The following is a 19063-nucleotide window of genomic DNA, read 5'->3' on the forward strand; positions in this document are numbered from 1 at the left end:
TTGTCCTGGCAGCTCTGCATTTTGGTGATGGCTTCCTAGGAATTTTCATTTGGACATCTCTTTCAGGAGGCTGGTGTTGTTCAAAATAGATGCAGAAAGAAATCTGACAATTTTTCTCTTGGCTGTCAGGAGCTCTATTCACATAAAAGCATATAGGCTAGTCATTGGAGAGGCTACCAGGACTACTAAAGGAGACTGATCATTTTACCTTTGCCATTTGCTATTTCAGTGACTGTATTTTATGCTCTCTTTTGATCAATTTAGCTAAGGATTTTTCTCTACTTTTTGAATCGTTTCAAAGAAGCCATTTTTGTTTTTATTTGTCATTTTGTATATTTAATTTATCTATTCATCTATTTCCCCTCTAATTTTAATATCTCGTTTTGGGACTTATTTTGGATTTCCATTTATTTTTCTACTTTTTTAATGCATATGCAGTTAAACATCTCTTTTTCTATATTCTTTATGTTATGGTAAGTCTTCCACCACCACCACCACTCCTCCACCCTGAAGCCTGCTTCAGCTGAACCCCAGAAATTTTGGGATATTATTTAATTAATCATTTTCATTTTCCTTTACAAAGTTATCAGTTCAAAGATTTGTCCTCTAATTCGGTCATTATGTAATATGTTACAGGTAAATCTCTTTTTAGGTTTGTATTTTTTGTTGGTGATCTTTGAACCAATAGTCATTCTTATTTCTATAGATAATGAAAGAGCCTTTTTATATCTATGTGGAGGATCTTTGTATCTGAATGGTTAATTTTTGTACAAGAACCATTGAAAAGAAATAGGCATATTCCTCTGTTGTCCCATTTGGAAGATGCCATATGTCTTTTATTTTAACTTTCTCTAGACATTTGTTCATTCCTTCTAATTGATCTCATTCTGCATTTCTTCATCATCCTTGTCCTCTTAGTTCTCTTGTAGATTCTCCTTCCTCTCTTGCCCTTCAACTAATCCTGTCAACTATGGATGAATTAGTCATCCATTTTTCTTCTCCTTTCTAACAAGGATTTTTCTTCCTCTCCTCACTGTCCACCTTCCTTTGCTGTTTTCCCTACATTCTCATTCTCTGTCACATAGCTCTTCTGCTCACAAGGTCTTTTTTCCTTGACACTTCATGCCATCAAAGGCTCCAAGGGCCACATTTGCTGTAGGAGTTTTCTGCCACTGCTTGTAGATGAACTGCACAGATGCCTTCCTTTCAAAACACTGTTGCTATCTAGAAGCGAAATAATAGAATAAAGGAAATAAACTGAAATTTGCCTTCTACATAGACCACAAGCAGGTCAGGAAAGCAATACCTCGCTTGAAGTAAACATGAAAAATTCACAGTGGCCATTTTCTTTGGCAAAAGGTGGTTTATTTAGGAAAATAGGTTATAGATAAAAGGAAGAGGTAAAATGGGTACAGAGAATGGTAAATAGGAAATGGGGTTGGGAGAGCCATAAGGTTACCAAGAAAGAATGTGAAAGAATTCATTAGCGGAATAGGCTCTGTGGTCTTAGGATGCCTTTCCATTATGCGTTCTGTAATAAGTGACTTCTCAGTTTTATTTCAAAAGATCCTAAATTCAATCAAGTCTCTTAATGACCTCGGGTTGAAGAGTTCGCTCTGACTCTCAGAAAGCCTATGGCCTTTGGGCAAATCGCTTCTCTGGGTTTCAGTTTCCTCTTGTAAATTGGAGGGGATTGGACTCTACTTCTAAAGGATCTTTCACCTCCACATCTTCTAATTTTTGATCTTGCAGGAGGTGATAATGTTCAAGGATGTGGCTGTGGACTTCACATGGGAAGAGTGGGGGCTCTTGGACCCCTCTCAGAAGGAGCTGTACAAGGAGGTCATGGTGGAGAACGCCCAGAACCTGCTTTCCCTGGGTAAAGGCACTTCCCCTGATAATTGAAGGTCTGCAATCAAAGGGAATATTGCCAAGTGTGCAGGTTTTGTGGAGGGGGAAGAGAAGAGAAAGGGCTGGTCTTTATATTGTGTGACAGGACCTGGAGGTGTCCTTTGTTGTTCCTGAAGATCTCTCTTACCCACTCCCAGGTCAAAGTTTACATCAGGGGAAGCATCTCAAACATGGAACTAATCTTAGAGGTTATCCTCTATGTGGACATGAATTTTGTCTGCCAAAGATTTGAAAAATGTTCAGGTGGCTTCTCCTTTCAACTCCTTCCTTTTTTGGGTTAGGTCTAGTATTTGGAATATTCTTTTTTAGCAAGAGTCCATTTGTAACAGCTCAAAGCAACTAGTTGGCCCTAGTATGGGAAGTTTCTTCTTAATCTGCCTTTGGATTACCCTCATAATTCCAATACAAGATGTGGCAAAGGAATGGAAGGGAATAAGCATTTATTTCTACCTCCTCTTTGCCTGATGCTGTGCCATATTCTTTCTTTACAATATAGCAAGAATACTGTTTATAACAGCTTCCAGCAAATAAGTTATTTTGATGATGCCAAGTACTTAAATTAATGACAAAGGACAAATCAAGAAACATGCTATTTGCATCTAGGGGAAAAAAATCTGATAAACAAATATGGATAGCATAATTTTACATACATATCTGTGTGTGTATATTTATGTGTGTGTCTGTGTGTTTATTATTTATTAATGTATATATGTATATATTTCTATGCAATGGCAGCCATCTCTAGGGTGGGTGCAGGCAAACGGAAAGGAAAAAAATTACTTGATAATTTTCTTGTCTTTTTGAAAGGAATAACAAGTTGTGCATTGTGAATTTACAGTTTCACGTGCAATCATATTTTTATTGAACTATAATACTGAAATGCTTGTTCTAAATTAAGAGTACAACAAAATATTATATCACTTTAACCTCATCTTAAGATTACAAGTTGGATGATAGTTTGTGGTGTTTTCTTCTTTAAAATAATAATAATGGTTCTCTCTGGGAGCAGTTTTCTTGGGGAGGTTTCCTGAAGGCAGTCTTTGTTTTAGTTAATAGTAATAATCACCCAAATGCAGCCAGGTGCTAAAAGTTCAAATCTTTTATTGCTTCCTCCAAAATAGCCCTGTTAGTTTTTCTTAGAGGTCTATCTTTCTGCTTGGTTCCAAGAGCTTTTGCAGATTGTCCCTTGCTTCTGCCTCTGCTTTCTTCAGCCTCCAGCCAGCACCTCCTTGCCTGGGGCTGGGCAGCTTTCTGGAGATCCTTTCAGACCAGCATTGGTCTCAGTGGGGAAAGTGCAGGAGCCCAGCCACCACAGCTGTGTGAGATGAAGTGAATCTGGTTGCACCTCGGAGAGTGGGCTTCTGCTGAACTGACTGATGCTCCTTCACTCTGAATCTTTTCAACTGAACTCACTTGACTGAGCTTCTGTCAGCTTCTTATATACGATCTCCTCTGAGAGAGTAGGATTATGGATTTGCTTCCAGAGTGATCTCTGGGCCTAAGACCTTCAAGGAAGGTGTGAATTCGAATATCTCATACTAAACCCTGAAATCTCCCAAACCTGTGAACTCCAATGAGTATTTAAATATTTCTTGCTTATATGAGCTCTCTAAAGGTGTGAACACAAGCATTGTTTCTATCAGTTGTACTTAGTACCTTGTTTCTTCTGGCCCATAACATCTCCTTGTAGGATCAAATCAATCATACTGAACCATGCTAAATTATTTCCTCTATCAACTCTAATGACTTAACAATTTGTAAAGATTCCAACAATTGTTATCCACATTTGAGAGTGGAGGAAAATGAGGAAAACAACCAGAATTTAATTGACTTGCCCAGAGGTACACAGTTAATAACCGAGGTTTGGGATCAGAAGTTTCTGCCAGAAGGGAGCCTCACCGGATAGGAGGTGGGAAGAAGGGCCTTTGACTCTCTCTCAGAGGAAGTTGTACAAATACTGGGCACATCCTGTCTTAGGTGACTTGCTTTAGAAGCCCCAGTGGGTGAGTTTAGACAGATATATCTGAATATCAGGGGCTGAATTTCAGTATGGAGCACCTGTGGATCTCATCTTTTCTCTAAGGGGAACAATTTCTCTCCAACTTTTTTTTTTCTTCATGCCCAGGGCTTCCAGTTCTCAGAGAAGAGGTGATCTCTTATTTTAAGCAAAGGGAAACACTGTGGATGCTGGACCTAGAAGGCCTGAGGAGCTGCTCTCCAGGTGAGTGAGGTGAAAGCAGAGATATGAGACCGTCTAAGGAGCTTCTAAGAGTTACCCTGAAGTAAATGCTCAGTTTGGGAGAGAAAGGCCAGACTTGGGATTCAATATTGGATATTTCTTGGTAGCAGTGTCCGGGGCTCCTCTGTGAACCCAAAATGTGTGAGTTGCACTCCATGTTCCTGTAGGTCCCTACTAGTGTTAATCTGTGATCCTGTAAGATGCCCCTGCTTAGGATTTGGGGCAATGGACCTCTGCTGAATGTGCCCAAAGGGATCAGGTTTGGGTCTTGAGCCATTCCTTAGAATTTCTTCTAGTAAGTAAACAATTAAGGGCCTGCTACATGGCAACCCTGGGCTAAACACCAGGAACACAAAGAGATGTGAGGGACATCCTCTGCTTTTATGGAGGTACCAGAATGGTGGGGCAGACAATACATCAGGGACTGTGGAGAGACCCACTGTGCACCAGATAAACTAAATAATTTAGTGCCTCAGTGCATCATCAATTGGTGAGGATCATGATGGTTTAAAAGCAGAGCAGAACTGGGAAGGAAATAGTCAAAGTGAAATAAAATAGGTAGCATTTATACAGCCTTGTGTGTTATGCTCTGCACTGACTTTCGTCCTCATGAGAACCAGAGAACTTAAGTGGTATTATTATGCCCATTTTACAGATAAAGAAGTTAAATCTAACAGAGGTCCTATAACTTGACTTGCAAGGTTCTCAAGTGGCATTAACAGCCTATGCTTCCTGATTCAAGGCCCTATCCACATTCTGTAACTGTATTCTGATTTGGAAACGGATTTGATGAAAATGGTCATACATGTATGATGTAGAAAACAAAAGAATTGGATAAGCTCCTGTGGAGACATGGAAATTCATTATTTAAACTCTAACCAGTCAAAAACCATTGCTAATTACTGTTAAAAATGATCTATATTTCAATTGGCTCATGACAAATTTTGCCCTAAATGACTAAAGGGTCAACTACAATTTAGCACTTTCTCAGGTGATTACAGATTGAATGAGATGGGGTTGCTAGGTAACCCAGAAGGGAGAGAACTACTCTGGTCTGGGGAGAGACAGCCCCTGAGGGTCTTTGCAGGCCTGTAGCCATTTCAACATGAGTGTCCAACCTTCCTGGAATGCTGGGAATACTCTGATGTCAATTTGAGAAACCAGAAGAATATGTTGCACTTTGAAGCAGCCAGAGATTGATGGTCTCACTGCACAGTCTACCACAGCAGTGTGTTGGTGACCACGATAGACCGAAATCACAACAAAGAGACTTGTAAAGATGGAAATATGCAGATCTGTGTATCTCAGAATGATGAACTCAATTTTCTGTATGAAACATTTTCAGATGTGGATAATTTCATGCATTTTTAAAAATTTTTATTTCTTAGGGTATACAAGGGGCACATAATGATAATTTTTACCCAAGAAATAAGTAATAGCTATCTTGAAAAAAGTAATGGGTCAGGACAAAATCATTTCTACCTCATGTAAAGATAACAAACTGTTAGCCTTCTGAATATAATCTCAGTCAATGTAATAGGAAAAAATGTCATTGAAAAGGATCAACATGGAAATTTGTTAAGGTTACAGGCAGGACAGATCATGACATAATTTGATTAATTCCTATATATGCACCAAATGTCATGTCTATGAAAACAAGTGAAAATGCAAATAATGAAAAGGAAAGGGAAAAATTGAGAGTGGAGATAATTTGTCACATACTGTAGGCACAGCAGGCCCATTCTCAGTGTGCAAATTATAATCTCAGCTGCTGGGTTTTGGGCCAAGTCACTGATCCATTCTGAGCTGTTGACCTGAATTGTCATGTAAGAAGAATGAAGGGACTCTCTTGTTGTCACAGGTTTATTGTGAGGTCCCACTATAATTGTGCCAAAACTCCTTAGAAATGAAATTGTGTATCGAGTGGGAAATAATGGGACATTTTCTTTGCCTAGGAAAAGAAAAAATAACTGAATTTCTTTTCTGGTAATGGAGGGAAGGGAATATAAATGTGTGGTGTGTGTGTGTGTGTGTGTGTGTGTGTACACCTTCATCATGGCTATATTTGCTTTATTGTTTGCTCTTTTTTTTTTTTTTTTTTTAGAAGGACGGATCAGACTTGAAGTGAAGGAAACTATTGCAGAACTGAGCCATTCTGTGGTAGAAACTCCCAAGCAATGGCTCATGGGTGATGGATCCTGTGACTTTACTTGGAGAGAAAGCTGTGCAACACATGAGAGAATTCAGCGTAGAGGGAAAACTTATTATTGTAACCAGTGTAGAAAGGCTTTTAAAAACAAGGAAGGTTTTATTGTACATCAGAAAATCCACACTGTTGGGAAATGTTATGAATGCAACCAATGTGGCAAAGATTTTAAACAATGGAAATATTTTAATAGACATCAGAGAATTCACACTGGAGAGAAACCCTATGAATGTAATCAATGTGGAAAGGCTTTTAGAAGTAAGGGAAGTTTTACTCAACATCAGAGAATCCACACTGGAGAGAAACCATATGAATGTAACCAGTGTGGAAAGGCTTTTAGAAGCAAGGAAGGTTTTACTGGACATCAGATAATGCACACTGGAGAGAAACCTTATGAATGTAACCAGTGTGGAAAGGCTTTTAGAAGGAAGACACATCTTGTTGTACATCAGAGAATCCACACTGGAGAGAAGCCTTATGAATGTAACCATTGTGGAAAAGCTTTTAGAAGGAAGACCAATCTTATTGTACATCAGAAAATCCACACTGGAGAGAAGCCTTATGAATGTAACCAATGTGGAAAGACTTTTAGAAGGAAGAGTGATCTTATGATACATCAGAGACTCCACACTGGAGAGAAGCCTTATGAATGTGACCAGTGTGGAAAGACTTTTAGAAGGAAGAGTGATCTTATGGTGCATCAGAGACTCCACACTGGAGAGAAGCCTTATGAATGTAACCAGTGTGGAAAGGCTTTTAGATGTGAGGGAGCTCTTAAAAGCCATCAGATAATGCACACTGGAGAGAAGCCTTATGAATGTAACCAGTGTGGAAAGGCTTTTAGAAGGAAGGGAGCTTTTAATGAACATCAGAGACTCCACACTGGAGAAAAACCATATGAATGTAACCAGTGTGGAAAGGCTTTTAGAAGCAAGAAAGGTTTTACAGGACATCAGATAATACACACTGGAGAGAAACCTTATGAATGCAACCAGTGTGGAAAGGCTTTTAGAAGGAAGAACAATTTTATTGTACATCAGAAAATCCACACTGGAGAGAAACCTTATCAGTGTAACCAGTGTGGAAAGACTTTTAGAAGGAAGAGTGATCTTATGGTACATCAGAGACTCCACACTGGAGAAAAACCATATGAATGTAACCAGTGTGGAAAGGCTTTTAGAAGCAAAGAAGGTTTTACTGGACATCAGATAATGCACACTGGAGAGAAACCTTATGAATGTAACCAGTGTAGAAAGGCTTTTAGAAGAAAGAGCGAGGTTATTGTACATGAGAGAATCCACACAGGAGAGAAACCTTATCAGTGTAACCAGTGTGGAAAGGCTTTTCAAAGGAAGAGGTACCTTATTGTACATCAGATAATACACACTGGAAAGAAACCTTATGAATGTAACCAGTGTGGAAAGGCTTTCAGAATGAAGACACATCTTGTTGTACATCAGAGAATCCACACTGGAGAGAAACCTTATGAATGTAACCAGTGTAGAAAAGCTTTTAGAATGAAGACACATCTTGTTGTACATCAGAAAATACATACTGGAGAGAAATCTTATGAATGTAACCAGTGTGGAAAGGCTTTTAGACATAAATCCAGTCTTACTCACCATGAGCATACCCACACTTTAGAGAAACTTTATGAATGTAATCATTGGGGAAATGCTTTTTGAAATGGGGAATTAATCAGAGAATATCATTTAATGAACATCATAGAATCCACACTGGAGAGACACTTTATGAATCAACTATGATATAATTAACTAATTTCAGCAATACAATGATGCAAGACAATTCGAAAAGAATCCAGACGGAAAATATTGTCCACATACATAGAACTACAGTCTGAAGAGAGATCAAAGCAGAGTATTTTGATTTTTTTTTTTCCTTCATGACTGTTGCCTCATCTTCTGATTCTTCTTTCACAACATGACTGATGTGGAAAATGTTTATCTATCATCATCTGTGCTTGGTGCTTTGGGTAAGGGAGATGGAGAGGGAGGAAACATTTTGGAACTCAAAATCCTACAATGATGAAAGTTCAAAACTATTAATACACAATCGTAAAAAAAAATATTAAGTGAAAAAATGGAATCATTGCACTAAAAATAATTAAAAACTGAGTAATTCAAGAGCAATGTAATGTTTTCTGGGAGTAGATTTCTTGGGGGCTTCTGAGAGTAGCCTTAGTTTCAGCTCAATGTAATAATCACTTCAAATGCAGACATGGATTAAAGTCCAAATCCTTTACTGTCTCAGTCAAAATCTTATCTCCTTCACTTGGGGCTTGGCTAGTTTTCTGGAGGCCTTCTACATCTTGCCTCTAGTAGCTTCTGTCTCTAGTTCCCTCCCAATGTCTCCGGAGCCAAAGGTTTATACTTCAGCCTCCAGCCTGCAGAAAGATGGAAAAATGGAATGAATCTGTCTCTGCCTCAGAGACTGGGCTTGAGAGCTCCTCCTTATATCTACTCTCTTAAAGGTGTGAATCTTGTGCAATTATAGTAAGTACTAAATACATGTCAATTAGAGAATCATTATCTCATCAATTCCACTTAGTACCTTGTTTCAAGTTCTGTCCCATAACATCTCCTTGTAGGATCAGATCAATCATACTGAACCATGCTAAATTAGATAATTATTGTCTCTATCAATTCCACTATCTTGGCACCTTATAAGAATTCTAACACAAAACATAGAAAAAGTAATTTCATTAAAAATTACAAAAATGAAGCAATATTCTGAAAATTTATAGAATACACTCTAATATGCTATTTCACACATTCAAGTACTTATCATACATTTTAAATTAGGTTATTTTATTGCTATCTCAAACTTACCACATCCAAAACAAAACCTATTAACTTCCAGCCAAATCATATGGCTCTTCCAAATATCCATACTTCAATTCAAGGTATCACCTCATCTCTAGTAACCCAAAATTAAAATTCTGCACCACTATCTCTCATATGTAATCAACTGCTAAATTTGATCATTTCTATGAACACTGTATCTTTAATATCGCTCCTTTATTCACACATCAATTGAATTACAATTAAGGTTTTTTTCACCTTTATTTGGGTCCTAATTTCAATCAGACTCTCTACTCTTAAACCCTTCTTCCATTATGTCACCAAAGTGGTATTCCCTAATGTATAGAAACAAATGTCACTCTCCTACTCAGTAACTCCAAAAGTAGAGGATAAGTTTAAATTAGAAAACACTTATCATTCCAATGAGTGGCACTTGAAGGTCTATTTCTACATAAAAGTTGTTCAGATCCATAATGATTTCATGGTGGCTTCTTCTCTGCATGTCTACTGAGCATGGTTTTTAAGTAACATGCCGTCACTGCCACAAGAATGAAAGCCCAGGTAAACATCTTGACTTGATGATTATAGGTTTAAGAGGATGTCATTACAAGGTAACCCCCTCAATGAGCGAACTACTCTGGGGCATTGAGAAGCCACTCAGGGTCTTTGCATACCTGTGGTCCTTTATATATGAATGCCCAACCTTCCTGGAATTGTGGACATAATTTGATGCCAAGTTTAGTTTCTGAAAAACTAGGCTGCACTTAGAGGCAGACAGAGTTTATATAATCACTACACAATCCCCAAAACAGGGTACTCTTTATCATGACAGTTTAGAATCACTGAAGAAAGGCAACAGATGAGGTGGGAATATGCACATACTTGTTGCACAGAAGGATAAATATCTTTGGACAATTATTTACCACTTAAGGTACCTCTGACAAAGTTTAGGATCAAATTCCTTGGATCATTGTCTCAAATTGGGGAAAAGTGATACAAGGGAACAATAGTAAAACCTATCTTAAAAGGGCAGGGAGATGGTTTTATCCAACATTCAGAAAACACACTAGAGAGGACATTTATGAATGGAATCTATGTGGAAAAACTTTGACCCAGAAGAATGGTCTTGTTCAACACCAGAGAATTGACCCAAGAGAGAAATCTTATGGATGATGAAAGAGTTTTAGAGAAAATGGAGCTCTTACTGGACATCAGAGAATCAACAATTGAGACAATCCTTATAAATGCAGCCAGTGTGGAAAGTTTCTTACTGGAAAGTTGGTTTTATTACACTGAATTAACACTGGAGAGAAACCTTAAGAAGGGAATCATTGCCTTCAGGACCAAGTCAGTCATTCTTTATCATCACATAATTCATGGGAGATAAAGCCATCTTATCACTCTGGATGAGAAAAGGCATTAAAATGAACTACAATGCATCTTATCAGAATGGTCACTGTGGGTACAAGCCATCTATGAACTCAATGTTAGAAATCTTTCTGCCAGCAATCATCTCAGGAAGCAGCTCATGGGCCTTGTATATACATGGTATCTGCCAGTGGGAGGAGAACCAATCCAGCAATTTAGCAACTCACTCACAGGAGAGAGGACCTTTCAGGGTGTCCCTGCTCATGAACAGCTAGCTGTGACCCTTGGCTTATACCCATTCCCACGATCATATATCAATGTTCCTTGCTCAACAAGGGCATTTCTGCAACACGGCAGAAAACTTATTGCTCATCAAAGGTCGAGGTGGCCTCAATACTCCCTCTTAGCAGGGTCCCATAACTCAGCAGGAAACAATCTTCATGACTAAGTAAATGACTGCACTGATCAAACAGCTGAAACCCTGGCAATAACTCTCCAGATTCTGAAAGGTAAAACTTCTACAGCATACCATTGAAAAGAGGTTTAGTTCTTTTTAGGTGCAAAACTCAGTTTGGATTTTTAATTGGCCTTTGGGGAATTTTCCAATTCCTAACCCTCTTCCCTCAGCCCCACCTTCGTGGGCCAAGGGAGGATGAAGAGGAGGAACAGGAAGGGCAATAAAATCAACACTGCCCATTAATCCATTCAAAACTCCTATGTCTTTATTTCAAAAAGCAGGAGTAGGCTTTATGGCCGGAGACAAACAAGACTTGCGGCGTACTAAGAACAGTAATTATTATAGTATCCAGAAAAATTTAAAAAATACAGCTTCAGTTAATTTCTAAGGAACCTTACAAGGGTAAGACCTTGCAGTTAGAAAGAGTGGAGTTTTATACCTATAGAACTGCAAGTTTAGTCTTTGCAGAGTTGGAACTTCCCTTTGTTCACCTCATGGATTTTTCACTTCCACAGGTTGACTTGATTGCCCAACCACCAGCGAGTATTTATAAAACAGTGTTTATTTATAGAATGATGTGGGAAACTGCTGTCTCAATCACTAGTATAGATAGACAGTATTTGATCTGTGATCCAGGAGGAGAAGTAACATCAGATTTATTGATTCACACTCCTGAAATACAATTTAGTATCAGTAATCCAAACTTTGATTTTAGTCAAAAGAATTTAGGGATATTATGGACTGAAGCTTTCATGGATGAGCGTCCTTTGCTCATTATCTGTATGAATGGCAGAACATTGAAAAGTTTGATAGACACAGATGTAGATAGTGCAACTATTAGATGCCAGCTGGTCTAGTAATTAGTTAAAGACCATAGCAGATACCTATATGTCTGGCATAAAATGATCTATAATAGCTAAAAATAGTGCTACCTCTTGGAAATGGGAATTTAAATATAAGACAGAAAAATTTATTTATTTTACAGTTGAAAGTGTCCCCATTGACCAGTGGGGAAGAGACTTCTTAAAAAATGAAAAAATTCAGATTTCACTAGACATAGGACAGAAAACACTTAACCAAGCACATTTACAAGCTTCTCTAAATCCTTGGAATTTCAAAAAGGAAATTTGGAAAATGGAGAATGTTTATTGATCCAAGAAAAGTAAATGGATAGTAGAAGCTCTTCAGCTTGGGCTTCCATCTCCTCAATTGCTTAAGGAATGGTTTTTTAGAATTAAGAATTATATCCCTCTAGATAAGGAGGATATGAAGGAATTTATCTTTTCAGTGCCCAGCATTAATCCAGCTGAGCTTTATAAAGGAATTGAATGGATAGCTTTGCCACATAATGTAAAGAACAGCTCTATTTTGAGTCAAAGGCATGTGGCTGATGACCTTGCCCCTGTGAGAAAAATATCTCCAAGAGCTAAGGTGGTATTACCTTTAAGAGGAAACAATGCTTTAGGCTTACAATACCAGCTTAAAGAAGCTCTAGAGGCTCTAAAAGAGATTGAATTGGCTTTATCTAATATGTCTGAAAAAATAAACAAATATTGGAAATATCAAATTTTGTTCTATAAAAAGCACCCATAGCAATCCTTCATCAAGGAGACAGTATAAAGTGGATGAACCTTCCAGCACAATCAGATAAAATTTAAAATTTTACCTAGTGCTTGTGGTTAGAATTTCAATAAAGCCATTGAGAAAGTAATAAAATTATCTGGGACAAGACCTGGTAAAATATATCTCTCATATCAATGCACAAATTGATGTGTGTTGTGAAACCATCCCAGAGTGTAAAAATTTATTGGCTACAGTTCCAAGCCTTGTATGAGGGTATGTAAAAATAATTTTTGATTCAGCTTATTTAGTAGATGTGGTACAAAGAATTGCCACAGCTCAAATAAAATTTGTAGATTTTAATATATATTATCAGCTCTTTAAAGAACTTTGCAAACAAGTGAGAGAGCACTCAGGTAAATATTATACCCTACATGTTCATTTTCAGAGTGGACCCAGAGAAATGAGAGGCAGGGCCCAGCTCCAAGGTATCAATCAAAAGACAGGTGGGGCATGATAGCAGCTGAGGTTACACCCAGAGAGTCTTTAGAAGTTCAGGACTCTGATGTGATCAGTCAGCCTAAAAGTAATCACATGCCTCAAAGACATTTCATGATCAACCAATAGAAAAGCAATGAGATAGCATCAAAGGATTACAGTTGGGGAGAATACAGGCCTTTTAACCCAACAGGGCAATGCGGAGTGCAACTATTTGTTTACCCTAAATACCATTTGCTAACTGATTTTGACACCCAGCACCCCCAATTGCTGCTGCTGCCATCTTGCCTCCCTTCATCGGTGTGGACCCCACTGAAAAGAGTTTTTTACTACGCCCCTTATCAGCATGAAACAACTCCAGAAAATGAGATCTCTGTCCTTTAGCCCCAAATGACTTTGGGCTACAAACTGCTTTGGGGGAGAAATATGATGTAATAGAATTTTGTGGCCCCCTGATTTTAAAGGGGAGAAGATTCTATTCTAGCAATATGATTAAAAAAAAAAACAAAAAACTATGCCTTTGTCCTCTTCCTCCCCTCTACCCCCAACCTAAGAATACTATTGTTCTGACAATATGCCTGATTCTGGAGACTTTATCAATTCATTGATGACTGGTAATCTTGTCAGCCAGAACCAAATTTTGAATTGATGTTGAGCAAAAGAAGCAGAACCAGAAATACATTGTGCACAACCACAGCAATAATGTGCGATGATCAACTATGACAGATCTGATTCTTCTCAGTGGTTCAGTGATCCCAAGCAATCCTAATAGGCTTTACGTATAAAATTCCATCTGCATTCATCTGTTTTTTTTAGGGGTCTCAAAATGTCGCAAAAATTAACAGAAATGCTTACTTAGGTGTCTTTTCCTGCTCCCAAATTTCTACTTTTCTCTCCTCGGAGATCTGCAGTAATTTTTCCTTCTATGACTATAAAAGTGTTGGGAAAAATTAAAGGAGCTACAAGGAGAAACCTATTAAAGATGAATTGTTTTTATTATGGCAGGGGAATTATTATCTTATTGGCCTGAGGGTTCTGTCAGACCATAATCCACTGATTCTCTTTCTAGACAATTCTAGTCTAGGTCCTTACATATATGATCCAGAAAAGAGCTGTCCAACGTATTACAGGCTTTTCTCTAGTTATCTTAACATTTTTTTTTTGTTGTTCAAGATTCAGACTGCCCTCCTATTGTCTCTCCCTTCATATGATTGAGGCTTGTAAATGATGTAAACCATAAACTGTCAATAGAAATTGTAATCCCTAACCACACTCTTTAGAGGAAACCTGACTAAGGAGATTTGTTGGCAAAGACACTTAGAATTTCCCTCCTATGTAGCTATTCACAAGCCAACTGGCTTCCATTCTTTGTCTCATATGTATTCTCTACATTTAATAAACCAAAATCTAATTAGCTACATCCTCACATTCAGCATACTATTACCTGACCTTGCTTCTTTCTTGATTTATTTGTACTTTTTATTTTCTCAAAGTCAGAAAGATCAATACCCTGCCAAATTCTTTCCCATATGTCAGGGTTAGATAGTCAGATCCTTTATGGAGACTTATCTGATCCTTCAACTGGTTCTAATCTCTCCATCCTCTATAATACACAAAGTTTTGTGGCAAGGGGGCTAGCAGGAGGAGGTTCTTTAGACACTGGAAGGAAACTTGGGAGCAAAGAAAAATTACAAAGAAGTTGAACTGGTGCTTTTTAAAGAAAAATCCAGTTATCATAGTTGAAGAAAATCTCTAACATTTGAACAGGGCAACCTACATGATACCCTATGTGAGAGAGAATACTTGTTAGACCTTAAATATCTCCATGGTGATAACTTCTTAGCAAAAATAAACTCATCTCATAATGAGTAGCAAGAAACTGGAAACTAAGTGGATGCCCGTCAATTGGAGAATGGCTGAATAAATTATGGTATATGAATGTTATGTAAGAAATGACCAGCAGGATGACTTTAGGGAGGCCTGGAAAGACTTCCATGAATTGATGCTAAGTGAAATGAGCAGAACCAGGAAATCATTATACATGGCAACAAGAAGACTATACAATGAGCAATTCTTATGCATGTGGCTTTCTTCAATAATAGGTGGTTCAAACCAGTTCCAATTATTCAGTGATGAAGAGAACTCTATATACCCAGAGAGAGGACCATGGGAACTGAGTGTGGACTGCAACATAGCATTCTCACTCTTTCTGTTGCGTACTTGTATTTGTTTTCTTAGTTTTTTTCTTTCTTCTTGATGCAATTTTTTTCTTGAGCAGCAAGACAATTGTATAAATTGTATAAATGCGTATACATATATTGGATATAACATACATTTTAACATATTTAACATGTATAGGACTACCTTCCATCTAGGGAGAGGGTAGGGAGAAGGAGGAGATAATTTGGAACAGAAGGCTTTGCAAAGTCAATGTTTGAAAATTATTCATGCATATGTTTTGTAACAAAAAAAAAAGGTTTAATAAATAAATTCTTAAGATATAAACACACAAAGAATAATTGAGGATACTTATGGACTGGAAGGTCAGGGTCTCTAAGTCACCAATATAAAATACATGAAAACGTGAATGGGAGTGAAATAGTACTCAGTGACCTGTGTGGGGACACCTTTTGTAAAACATGAGTGCTCTGGTACTGGGAGAAATTAGAAATTGGTAATTAGGAACTGTGAGGGCATTTCTCTCCCAGACTGACTCTTTGGGGAAGGAAAACCAGTACATTTTTCAATTCCAACCTCACTTTTAATTACTGAATGGTAGAAGTAAATAAGAAGTAAGTAAATAGAAGTAAGAATAAAAGGGAGGGGGGAAGCATGGATAAAGATGTTCTCTCTAAAAGATGGTAACTAAATTGCAGAGATTAAGGAAGCAGAAGGAAACAGTAACAGATTGGGAATCATATCCTGCACTCTTATGATAACTAAGCTCAAGTTCTTTGCAGGCTATATCATTTGCTTCTGTTGCTTAATCACTTTTAACAAGAAGGTTGTGGGCTGCATTGGTAAAATTTCTCCTATCCTGCCTCCACACTTTCTCTCAGTATTTCTCATACATACTCATAGTAAGATAGTGCACTCCAATGAGGAGTAAATTTCCTGTCTGTAACGTAGTCATTAAGAAAAGTTCCCATCATTGTAGCTTCAGTAGCTAGTGTAGTACTAGGAACAATGTTTTAAGAAGTGTTAGTGACCTTTATAAAGTAAGAATCTTTAGCCTTGTTAACCACAGCCCAAATGGCAATGCAACTCTAGATCTTAATTATAAAGGAGAGCATGAGGCTAAACAGAGGTGAAGCAGCCTACAAAAAAGGTTGTCAGAAACTTTTTTGCACATGTGGAGGCTGACCTCATTTTACTACCCGTGTGACTTTAGCCATACTTTGCATCAGTTCCTCTTCTACAAAATAAGATGGAGAAGGAAATGAACAACTCCAATATCTTTGTGAAAAAAGATATGCTATTTGATATTTTCTTGGCATAGAGTTCCCCATGACTGAACAATAAAGCATTTATCAATATTACAGAAAAAAGTTTACATGCTCCAATCAAAGAACCTTTGATTTCATGGAATGCAAGGCTTTATTTTCTTCATTTTTTTTTCTTTTTGATCTGAGCTTTCTTGTGCAGCAAGATAATAATTGTACACATTTGTATTCCTATATTGGGTTTACATGTATTTTTGCCCTTCAAGAAAATTGACTTTTCCATTGATGTAACAAAAATATTCCATTAAGTAACTCTTTTCTAAGAAAAATTCTTTGCTAATTTTAATTTAATAATGGAGGGAAGCACTGGCAAGATGGGAAAATAAAAGGAGGGATTCATCTGAACTTTCAACCAGATCCCTCCAAATAATTTTACATAATTTCTCTAAACAAATTTGTAGGCAAAACTTACAAAAAGATGAAAAGAAACAATTTTCTCACCTAAGACAATTAGACGATCAGCAGGGATGCAAGTAGAACACAGTTCAGCCTAGGGAGCCCAGCCCCAGCAAAACAGCAGCAGGCCTTGGAGACACTGAATCAGTAGCAGGGTAGGTAGAAGCAAAAACACTTTTGAGGATGGATTGGTTAAAAAGAGAGAAAGAAAAGAATAGAATGAAGGTAAATACAGTTAGCAAAAATAGATGTGAAAAAAAATTTGAAGCAAGTTTCTCTAAAAGGGACTTCATTTTTCAAACATATACCAAACATATACCAAGTCAAATTTATAAAAATAAGGGCCATTCCCCAATTTAAAAAATCAAAAGATTGTAGAGGGTCACAGTCAGTGGGGAAACTCTGGGTAAGTTATAACACCCTTCAACCCAGAGGGAACCTGCTAACAATGTCTGGTTCAGCTCCCCATTTCCCCAAGGGCTCTCTGTATTTCTGAGAAGTTAGGGGGTGGTGACAACCTGTGTTGTGATTGAAGCAGAGTGATACCAGGTGGCAAACTACATAACACATAAACACATAAATATGTGTTCCCACGTGCTCAGTGTTGTTTTTATTACATTGTATAAAAGGGAAAGTCCTTGAAATAAAACAGACTCCAATTTCCCACCATCTTCAGGAGTCCCCCCTCATCACTTCTCCATAAGGAAGGTATATCTTAATCACCCTGGCATGGGGACTCTAGAAAGCAACAGTATATTTTGTCACCCCAACTTGGGGGCTCTACAAAGCAGGACTCAATATTTTAATCACTCCAGCGTGGGGGCTCTAGAAAGCAGGATACAACAAAAGACATGGACAATTTTCAGATGAAGTACTCAAAGTTACCAATAGACATATGAAAAAATGCTTTAGTTCACTATTGGTTAGAAAAATACAAATTTAAATAATTATAAGGTATTACCTCATACTTATTTGATTGTTTAATTGGACAGAAAAGAATCCCCACACAGAAAAAAGGACCATAAATACTGAAGGGGAAATAGAGAAAATGAGATATTACTGTATTTTTGATGGTGTTGGGAATTGATCCAATTTGGATCAATTTAAGAGCAATTTGGAACTATGACCAAAGGGCTATAAAATCATGGATATTAGCAATACCACCACTAGGTCTATATTTTTTAAAATGGAAAAAGACATATACAGTGTGTGTGTGTGTGTGTGTGTGTGTGAGAGAGAGAGAGAGAGAGAGAGAGAAGAGAGAGAAAGAGAGAGAGAGAGAATGAGAATATTTATAGCAGTTTCTTTCTGGGACCAAAGATTTTGAAATTGAGGGTATGCCAATCAATTGCCTCAAGAAATGATGAGCAGGATTATCTCAGAAAAACCTGGAAAGGCTTCCATGAATTGATGCAAAGTGAAATGTGCTGTGTACAAATTCAGGGCAATATTCTAAGGTGATCAACTGTGAACAGCTTAGCTAACTCAGCAGTACAATGATCTAAAATACTTCTGAAAGATTTTAATGAAAAATGTTATTCATCATCACAGAAAGAACTGATGGTATCTGAATAGAGATTGAAGCATATTGTTTATACTTTATTTTTCTTGATTTTTTGATTTTTTCTTTTACTTGTCTATTATAGAAATGTTTTGCATGACTACACATGTTTAACCATATAAAATTGCTTGCCTTCTCAATTAGCTGTGATGTGAGAAGGGAGGAAGAGAGCAAATCTGGAACACAAAGTTTTATAAACAAATGTTAAAAATTTTATATTCAACTGGGAAAGAAAAATAAAGTATAAAAATAATTAATAGAATTACAGTTTAATCCTATAAATTGTTTTCTGGATACCCAATTATTCTCACATCATTTAAAAACATTTAAGGATGTAATTTTTCTGTTCATATTCTTTTTCCTTTTTCAATAGTATTTTACTTTTCCAAATACATACAAAGATAGTTTTCAGTGTTCACCTTTGCAAAACCTTGTGTTCCAAATTTTTCTTCTTTCTCTTCTCCAGCTTCCCTAAGATAACTCCCAATCCAATAAAGGTTAGATATGTGCAATTCTTCTAAACATATCTCCCTTTTCATCAT

General features: G+C 37.3%; 1 pseudogene; it reads left to right on the plus strand.

Moving 5' to 3' along the window:
• Nucleotides 1-6661: 6661 nt before the first annotated feature.
• Nucleotides 6662-19063, plus strand: part of LOC116420050 — a 49464-nt pseudogene continuing 37062 nt past the window's right edge.

Source organism: Sarcophilus harrisii, chromosome 6 (genome assembly GCF_902635505.1).
Source record: "Sarcophilus harrisii chromosome 6, mSarHar1.11, whole genome shotgun sequence".
Lineage (NCBI taxonomy): Eukaryota > Metazoa > Chordata > Mammalia > Dasyuromorphia > Dasyuridae > Sarcophilus > Sarcophilus harrisii.